Below are 7,991 nucleotides of genomic sequence, written 5' to 3' on the forward strand. Positions count from 1 at the left end.
CCACCCATAGGTTCAGGGTGCATGAGAAGGTGTTCTAATTTCCTAGCTGAGGAGTTGAGGAAGTAACAAGAGAAAGGAGCTGTGAATGACTTTGTGAAGTCCACACTGAATGTCTGTCCTGGTGACTTTCAGTCTCATTAAATTTGGGAGAGTATATACTTGTTTGCTTGAGACAGACATGGCTTAGTCCTAACATCCTGGTGTCCTATCAATTTAGATACTGTTTATCTTTTTTGGTTTAAGTTGAAACATTGTTAGTTACCTTAAACTGGGAAGTGTTATGTAGACTTAACAGTCTACTCTTAAGGACCTGAACAGATACTGCTCCCAGGAGGATATACAGAGGGCCCAGAGACATACGAAAAGATGCTCAGCATCACTGCCCATCAGAGAGATGCAGATTAAAGCCACAGTGAGATACCACTTCACACCAGTCAGAATGGCCATCATAACAAATCAACAAATAAGTGCTGCGAGGATGTAGAGAAAAGAGAACCCTGGAGAACAATATTGGTGGGAATGCAGACTGTTGCAACCACTGAGGAAAAAAGTATGGAATTTCCTCCAAAAACTAAAAATGAAACTGCCTTTTGACCTGCCAATTTCACTGCTGGGATTATACCCTAAGAACCCTGAAACACCAATTCAAAAGGACCTATGCACCCCAATTGTTCAAAGCAGCACAATATACAATAGCCAAGTGTTGGATGCAACCTAGGTGCCCGTCAGTAAAAAAATGGATCAAAAACTATGGTGCATTTACACAATGGAATACTACCCAGCAGAAAGAAAGAAGAAACTCTTACCCTTCGTGACAGCATGGATAGAACTGAAAAGCATTATACTAAGTAAAATAAGCCAGGTGGTGAAAGACAAATACCATATTATCTCACCTATAAGTGGAACCTGATCAACAAAACAAACAAGTGAGCAAAGTATAACCAGAGTCACGGAAATAAAGAACAAACTATAATGGTAACCAGAGAAGAGGGTAGAGGGGGATAATGGGGGAAAGAAGGGGAAGAGTCAAATGAAGGAATAAGTATAAAGGACCCAGGGACAAAGACAATGGGGAGGGATAGAACTGAATGTGAAAGGGGCTGTTGGGCAGGGCAGGGGAGAATAATGGGGGGAAAATGGGCCCTGGCTGGTGTAGCTCAGTGGATTGAGTGCGGGCCTGTGAACCAGACGATCGCGGTTCGATTCCCAGTCAGGGCACATGCCTGGGTTGCAGGCCAGTTCCCGGCAGGGACCAGTTCCCAGCAGGGGATGCACCAAAAGCAACCATACATTGATGTTTCTCTTCCTTTCTCCTTCCCTTCCCCTCTAAAGATAAATAAATAAATATTTTAAAAAAAATAATGGGGGGAAAATGGGAACAACTGTAACTGAACAACAATAAAAATTTTAAAAAAATACTATGCTCCATATAGAAGAGTCATTTGAATATCAAGAAGTTTAAATTTATTAGCCATAAATGCAAATTTAACAAAGAATTACAGGTAAACACAAGCTCACTTTAAAAATACATTTTTTAGAGAAAACAATAACATGATATTATTACAATCAGATATGGCCAAAAAACAGAAGAAAGTTCATACATTCAAAGTGCTTTACTATATAGGGTGGGGTAAGACTAGGTTTATAGTTGTGAGTACACAAATCACAGAGTTTATTCTTGGATTATTATTCATTATTGCATTATTTTCCATACTAACAACTGTAAACCTACTTTTGCTCCATCAAGTAGTAGATATATAGATATAAGTAATATTAAAGTTTTTAGAAATAATTTTATATTTGAGACTAATTGTTGTTAACACTGTTTTATAGGACCATTAACATAATGAAACCAATGTTTTGGCCATTGGTAATGCCAAAAATTAGGTAATTATTTTTGTACATTTTTTGCTATCAACCATGTCCAAGTCTTGACAGTAGATTGCATTGTCCACCTACTCAAACTTTTCCCTAAAAAAGCTTAGTGTTCACAATTATGACTTCCTCATCTAGCAGTATCTTATTACTCTTAGCAGTAACTGTGGGTAATGTGAGATGATCAAATACTATTTCATTATATACAGCTTCCATATATAATAGAGATAAGGTTCTAAATAAGGTTGAATTGTTTTTCAGGTAAAGCAGTAATAGGAATTTGTGTTTTCCATGATTTTGACAATTGTGTTAAAGTCCCTGACTCACAATTCCATCTGGTTTTATTGTTTATCTCTTGATGCTGGGTCGTATTTTCTTTTTTTTTTCTTTTTTTGAGTGTATAAAGACATTGGGACTGAGAAGCTGAGATAAATAGTTATTCTTTTCTGGAGATGGTATAGTATCTATTAGGCTATTCATATGCTGGATTGGGCTTTGTTGTTGCTTTCGTTACAGCTGGTGCACCACAGGCTTCAGAGCCCCCCAGTGGTGGGGTGCTGCTGCCTTCTCCTCCACGTGAAGTCTGGAGTCCCCGAGGGTTGCTTTCAATGCTCCTGTCCTGGATTTATCAGGCCCAGAGGGCCTGGGACTCCGTGCTGAGTGTCTCTCAGCATTTCTGCCCCTCCGCACTGGGTGTATTGTACTTAGGTATCACCCCAAGATCTGGAAGTTTTCTCTTGATCTGTTTTGCCTTCAGACTTCGGTGAGCCCTGTATGTTGTCTGTGCCACAGAGGAGATCTTTTCCTGCTTTAGCTCCAACCTTTCTCACGACTACTTGGTTTAGGCCCATGAGCCTATCCCCTTTAGATAGGGGGGCCAATATACAGTTTTGTTTGGACACAGCCTTGCCTATTTGTTTACATATTTTCTGTGGTTACAAATTGAGTAGTTGCAACACAGACCATATGGCCTGTAAAAAAAGTTGGCCAACCCCTTGTTCCATGTCTTAAACAGAAGCAGGAGTTCCCTTGACACTCTTAAAACTTTGTTGCGTCCTGAATGAAATTCCATACTCTGAATGCGACTCACTACAGCTCTTAGAGGAGAGAATGACTATTCTCTGTATTCCACATTGCTTATTGTTTACCAGTGCACGTGTTTCATGTTTAATTAACCAGATTCCCAGATACAGATATTTGCTTGACAAGTGTTAGGTCTTGTTTTCTTTCTCTTTTTTTTAAGGTGTGTTTGCTTATGAAAAGGATACTATGGACTGAACTTTGAGTTGTTTTTCTGATGACATTGTTTGGTTTGCCGTAATCCCTTTCTGCTTACCCTCCAGGAGACCAAAGCCTCCCTTATAAGGTCTCTGGTAGAGGTTATTGGGTTATTGGATGGGTTTGATAAAGGAAAACACTAATGTAATTTACATGCAGTTCATAATTTATATGCTTAAGTAACGTGACCATGTTGTCTCTGTGATGTCTTTGACTGTTTTAGCCAGGTCTATCAATAAATGTGAACTTGCAACTATTTTGGACATCAGTGCCAGGAGGCGAGGAATATAGTAATCAACATTTTCTTAGGTTTTAGTTGTTCCAATGAGGAACTCACTTCAAAATAAACAAATCTATCAGAAAAGTACAAGACTGAGTTAAGCTTAACCATGTTTTGAGGCTCCCTTAAATTTTTATCTACTCCTTTAAAAAATGTAATTAACTGAATTCTGTCAAATGATTTTTTTGCATCTTGAGATGATTATACAATTTTTATCCCTCATTTCGTTAATGTGGTGTATCAAATTAATTTGCGAATGTTGAATCATCTCTGCATGTCTGGAATAAATTCCACTTGATCGTGGAGTGTGATATTTTTACCCTTTTGTTCCATTTGGCTTGCTCATATTTTGTTGAAGATTTTTGCATCCATGTTCATCGGGATATTTGTCTGTAAGTTTCTTTTCTTGTGTTGTTGTCTGATTTTGGTGTCAGGGTAATGCTGAGCTCATCAAATGAGCTTGAAAATGTTCCCTCTTCTTCTGTGTTTTGGAAGGCTTGGAGAAGGGTTGGTATTAATTTTTCTTTAAACATTTGGTTGAATTCACCCGTGAAACCACTTGACCCTGGACTTTGGTTTGTTGGGAGGTTTTAACTACTGATTCAATTTCTTTACTAATAATTTGCCTCTTTGGAGTCTGTTTTTCCATAGTTCAGTCTTGGTAGGTTGTGTGTTTCTAAGAGGCTATCTATTTCTTCTAGGTTGTTCAATTTGTTGACATATAATCGTTGACATCAGTCTGTTATCGTCATTTGTATTTCTGTGGTGTCAGCTGTAGTGTCTTCCCTTTTGTTTCTGATTTTGAGTGTTCCTTTTATCTTGGTGAGTCTAGCTAAAGGTTTGTCAATTTGTTTTCAAAATATCATATTTTGATTTCATCCATTTTGTAATTTTTTTTAGTTTGTATTTATTTCCACTCTGATCTTTGCTATTTCCTTCATTCTAACTTTGAACTTCATTTGTTGTTTTTTTCCTAGTTCCTTGAGGTACAAAGTTGGACTATTTAAACTTTTTCCTGTTTCTCCATGTAGGCATTGATCATTATGAACTTCCTACAGTTATTCTTAAGTTCAGTGATTGTTTGGACATGGAGGCTGTGTGAAAAGGTGTGTGTGCCTATTGGTTTGTGTGTGTGATGCCCTGGGTAGAAGGAATTCCTAGGAGCCAAACTTTGCTTGGCTCTCTTAAGGTTGTAAGCAACTGTGTTCTTGTCTCAGCTTTAGCTGGAGAGCTTAACATGTATTGCCCAGAGGGCTCCTGGCTGGCCCTGTGGGAGATCAGGTATTTGTTGCTTGTTCTTGATGAAAAAGAAGCAGTGATCTCCTTCCGAGGAATGCCCCCTCCCCGTTTCAAGTGTGTGTTCCTATTTCCCAGCAAATGGTTTTACGTTCTGCTTTGAAACTTGCTGTCCAGTGCTCAGTGAAGTCCTACTGCCAGTAGCTTCCACGAGGCAGAATGCTGATTTAGCTCATAGGATGCGTGGAGCCACATTGCCATGGTAACTAGCAGACAAACCTGAGAGAAGCCGGGCTGTGGAAGAACGGCAGCCACGGCGGAACAGCAATTCAAAGGGAAGTGCCTCAGGAGAGATTTCAAATGATCACTCATATGTTGTCCTTGCAGCCAAACCAGAGTGCAAGGGAAATGGCACCATGGGCACTGGCGTCTTTGGGTCACAACAATATGGAAACTTGCCTATGCTCCTTAGAAAACGCCCCCAAGCCACCTGCTGCCTTAAGCATTATGGAAATAGATTCTTAGATTGACCTTTTCCTTAGAGTCATCACAGGTCCTTGTAGTGATCATTATAATGCTCTATACTATTGAATAGCTTAAGGTGTTTTTATGGGTAGCAAGGCAATTTAAAAGTTTCACATCTGTGAGCCTGATAGCCAATAACATCTGAGATGGTTCTCTGATATCTTGAAGGGATTGCTTCTGTTTATTACTTATTTATTTAGTTCTCTCTTTTTGCACATTCTTTAACATAAGCAGACTTATTTCAGTAATCCTTAATGCAAGTGGAGCACAGCATTTACGTATTTATGTTCAAACATATGCAAATCATGTTATAGTAAAACAGGGCTCCTGGAGTACCAACTGGTAATATCTGCTTGCTCATGAAGAGAGTGCTCAAGGTTATAAAGCTATTACTGCAGATTTATTATTTGCTGAGAGAAATAGTTGGAGAAATCCTTTTTCTCCTTTTAAATATGCTGAGATCAAGGCTGTCCAATTTTTGAGACAGGGAGAGAGGTGATAAATGAAGACACATCGTCACCAGAATAAAATTCCAGTTGTCTTTGTTAAGAGAGTGGTTCGACCTTTTTTCCCCCATTGGCCCAGTCTGCAAAGGTGTCTGCATTAGTAGGTTTTAAAAAATCATATCTGCATTAATTCATATTTCTGGATGGCATATGCTGGGGACTGGCCTGAATCACCTTTGTTTTATTAACGGTGCATTTAAGGTCAACTACCGCTAACTGCATTGTTAAATATTGATTCAGCCTTTTGAATTAATGCAATTTTCAGTTCTTCCCCTACTTAATGTACACCAGCAGGCCTGTGACCCAGCCAGACAGAAGATCAATACGTGGGCACTCAGCTCATATTGAAGCTGGGCTGACTGCTTTCTGCTCTCGCTTGTTTTCCTGTGGAAGTGAAAGTGTTCAGGATAACGGTCCACTGGCTGATCTATCCACCTCCTGCGAAACTCCTGGATGCTTTTATCTCCTGCAGAAGGTTTCTGGCCTACCAGGTGGCCAGTGTTTCTCAGGGCTCTTCATGATAGGATTCCCTCATTGAGCAAACAACAGTATCGAAAAAGCAAACAATAAAACCTGCAACTGGAGAACAGCAAGGTCAGTGTGACATAGATTCATAACATTTCCAAACCTGAAACAAGTTTCGAAACTACTTCCCTCAGTACTCTCACCTAATTGATGATGAAATTGAGAGTTTACATGACTTTTGAAACTTCTAGGGTCAGAACTAGAGTCCTGGTCTTCCAAATATTCTTTTTTTTTCATTGTACTTGTTGACCTCTCGTTTATTGTCTTTCTGCAAACTGAGGCAAAGGAAAGGAATTTTGTGACCATGTTCATTAAAAATGTCACTGCATCAGGCCAAAGAGAGCTTGGTATTAAAATAATTTATGTTGGCAGAGGCCAAATGGAGGCACTATTCCTATAAAGCTACCACACCAATATTGCCTTCTTTAGAAATTTTCAGCGTGGCCCTCTAATCGCTACTAGATAGTACCAAGTTCAGTTAGTCTAACCTCACATTGATGAGTTGTGGGGCAGGCCACACCCAAATATGTCACCTTGGCATATCGATTATTTTGAACTAAAGTTACTTGAGAAACAATTGGTACGAGAAAAATACTGTGAGCCTTCTTGAAAAGCAGGAAACCAGTCTGGCGTGGTCAAGCATCCTCCATAGAGTATGGAGATAGCTGGCATCCTTACCACCAGAGACAGAGAATTCAAGGCTGAAGATGCTGTATAAACACACTTTGTTACTTCATGACTTTGCTACTCAAAGCCCAGATCCCTCTTATTCTGTCAGATTTTTTCACAGATAATTGCTTCGTCATCTACAAAGGTATATGAAGAGCCTGCCTAGGTTGCTTCTCAGACCTCATACCTATAGAGGCTCCACATGTATGAAATAAAATCTGTTTTTCTCCTGTTAATCTGTCTCATGTCAACTTCATTCTCAGACCAGCCAGGAAAAGCTAGAGGAGTAGAGGAAAAACTTTTCCTCCCCAACAACAAGAAGGCTGAAGGAAGAACTAGGATATTGAGATCATAATCTAGTCTTCATCTAAGTCCCCAGTCAAACCCAGGCATGCGAGAGGGCTGTTTGCTGCCATATGCAAAAAGCCTGACTAAAGCATGCGGCAAACACTTGAGGAAACAGAGCTGAGAGAGAGAGACCAAGCACTGGCAACATGAAGTAGCTGGATTCAGCCATGCCTGAAGCTAGTAATAACCTGAAAGTGTAGGTTATATAAATCAAGACATTTTCTTATTTACTTATGTTAGGTGTTTTTGTTTTTTTGTTTTTTTTTGAAAACCACAGTCTAGAGTCTCAACTTCCTGGCTAATACATAAGCTGAGTTGGGTATTTGAGAAATACCCAGACCTTGATGGTTATAATGTTAAGCTTCTGAGTTTACAGAAAAAGTTTACAGAAATTTCTTAGAACATTTCTACCTATGTTACAAAAGGCCAGGTAATGAGTACACAGTAAACATCTATATCTAAGATCCCTCTCTTTCCCCTTCACTTTTCAGTTTGTATCTCGACAAACCTGAATCTGCAGTATAAGCATTGCGAATTGGCATTTTATTTTCAAAGTTCTTAGGTAATGTGAGTGTTTCCTAGTGTTTAAACATATCTTAATGATTATAGGGTACTTCCTTCAAGTAAAAGCTGTAGTTAACCAAGTTTTAAAAAATATATTTTATTGATTATACCATTACAGTTGTTGTTCTATTCCCCCCTTCATTCCCCTCCACCCTGCATACCCCTTCCCCCACCATTTCCTCCCC

The sequence above is a fragment of the Sturnira hondurensis genome, unplaced genomic scaffold (assembly GCF_014824575.4).
Source record: "Sturnira hondurensis isolate 20B ecotype Veracruz unplaced genomic scaffold, ASM1482457v3 Scaffold0001509, whole genome shotgun sequence".
Lineage (NCBI taxonomy): Eukaryota > Metazoa > Chordata > Mammalia > Chiroptera > Phyllostomidae > Sturnira > Sturnira hondurensis.